Source organism: Homalodisca vitripennis, chromosome 8, assembly GCF_021130785.1.
Source record: "Homalodisca vitripennis isolate AUS2020 chromosome 8, UT_GWSS_2.1, whole genome shotgun sequence".
In the NCBI taxonomy this organism is placed as follows: Eukaryota; Metazoa; Arthropoda; class Insecta; order Hemiptera; family Cicadellidae; genus Homalodisca; species Homalodisca vitripennis.
This window is the reverse complement of record NC_060214.1, coordinates 72851162-72853446: the sequence shown is the minus strand read 5'-3', so window position 1 is coordinate 72853446 and position 2285 is coordinate 72851162. Positions and strand designations below refer to the sequence as shown.

Below are 2285 nucleotides of genomic sequence, written 5' to 3'. Positions count from 1 at the left end.
GTATTTTTGTCTTGTCTCAAGTTGTGAAAGTTAAACTTAGTAAATGAATACTGGACTTAAGAAATAGTTTTTAATGTAGTTAGTGACTCTTCAGATCCACTGGAAGATGGTCTACAAGGAGTTTGGAAAAAAATTAACGTAACCATATCTCAAGATGTACATCATTATAAAGGGGTTGTTTAGCAGAGATGAATGATAAAGTGAAAAACCTGGTATCAATTATTATTGTAATAGAAAGTTCTTATGTTTAACCCTTTTAGCCCCGGCGTCCGCTATATCGGACAGAGGTGGTCTAGCTAAAATGCCCAACGTCCGATATACCGGACGTCTCGAGAATTTAATGTAGCTGGCTAATAATATGTCCAAATGCCATCAGTTTCGGTATAGTAGTCGGTGAAGAAACGGGCTACATGCAAAAACAATAAACCTTCCAATTGGCATCGTATTTCGTCGTCATTGAGCGTAGTTTATTTGTCGATGTCAGTTGTCAGACGACTTCAGTTGCATTGTTGTTGACTTCAGTTGCATTGTTGTTGTATGCTGACTTATAACCTCAATTAGTTTGCGTAATTGAAAGCGGTTGTTTTTCGTGTGATTTATTGTATTATTAGTAAAAAAACATGAGTAAACGTTGTAGAGAAAAGTTACCAGTGAGTGAAAACACTTTGATAAACACTGGTACTTTGGGATTATACCGACCACACCCATACATGAATCGTTATTTGACATTTTGCTTCTACTGATTACTAGATTAGCGTAGAAACAATATTTCGTCAATATAAAACAGGAATTGTCTTATCGCAAACCCCTCCCCATCCTCAGACAGAGGTCAAAGTCGAGCGGTCTAGTAGATAAGTGATTGCAGAGTCCCGCCGTGCGGCCTGCCGTAATCGGGATTCTCGAGAAAGATAAGATAACAGCGACAAAAATACCGATCACAATACCTGGAAATGCTTGTTGATTAATGGAATGTTAGTTCTGTTACTCAACTACATCGTTTTATAACGTTCTAAGTTCATTGAAAAAGGTTTAAGCGTTGGGGGCATATAACGGAATCTGACCCCATTCCCAAAGTACCATAAAATGTATATATTGTAAAATATTATTTCTTTTACTTTTTTGAAAAATTAAACAAGTTTTAGTCTTACAAACCATTACAATTAGTTTGTGTTATTTTACAATTGTTATTATTTCAAAAGTGCAAAAACAAGTAAACATATCTGTATACTTCTACTGACGTGTATGTGGAAATATATGAAGAAGTGCTTATGCAGCAATACAATTAATTGGATATATCTCCTGCATTTATCAAGGAAAGTTCTTAAAATTTTGTGTGTGTAGTAAGAAATATGTGTACAACAAAATTGCTTCATTTTTCAGGGGCTACAATTTTTTTTTCTACCGTTTATGTATGTCCAAACTATAAAAAATTAAAAAAATTTTATGTATAAATACGCTAAAAAAAACTAATCATTCTGTAAAAGTACTTTTTAACTATTACATCTAATAGTACACTTATTTGTGAACAATTTAAAACAAAAACCTAAAAATTATCTTCAAAAATAAGAAAACTAGATGAATTTTCCCTCAATTCTGCACTACGGTCCCTTATCGCCATGGGCTTTCTGGCAAGTCCATGGAAAAATGGCTGGGGTTAAAAGGGTTAAGTTGGGCTTTGGACTTACTTGATGAACATCTTACATTTAATGTTTCGCAGCTAGGCAAATCAATAAAGAAGTCTAAATCGTGCCTTGATTTTACTACTTCAATAAATTTGTTATGAACAACGTTAAAATTATTTTTTAAATGTTTATTTTTAGTACCTATAATTTAAATTTATTAAATACTCCATAATTTAATAGTATAATAATTGTTTCTCTCCGTTTAAATTGGACAAAAAGTATATATTCCGGTACCGGGAATCGAACCCGAGCCTCCTGGGTGAGAGCCAGGTATCCTAGCCACTAGACCATACCGGATGCTGGAATTGAGAGCTTTACAACATATTATATCATGTATGGATGGTTTATTTTAATCATTGGATATTTGCATCAGTATCCATGACGTCATATTTTGTTGTTTTACTTACCAAAATCTTCTGAGATACCTAATGTCAGAAACAATCCTATTATTCTAACGATACACAATATTTATAAAAATATTTCTGAAGAATGACAAGCTGGTCACTGTTGATATTGTTTATTTAATGAGTAATGAGGAAAATCCTATTACCATTAATACATTAATACACTTCTAAATATATAATTTGGTACATTTTATAATTC

General features: G+C 32.9%; 1 non-coding gene across 1 annotated transcript; it reads right to left on the bottom strand.

Moving 5' to 3' along the window:
* Positions 1–1907: 1907 nt before the first annotated feature.
* Positions 1908–1979, bottom strand: Trnae-cuc. Its single transcript has one exon. It is a non-coding gene; the product is annotated as a tRNA-Glu (tRNA).
* Between the last annotated feature and the right edge of the window lie 306 nt (positions 1980–2285).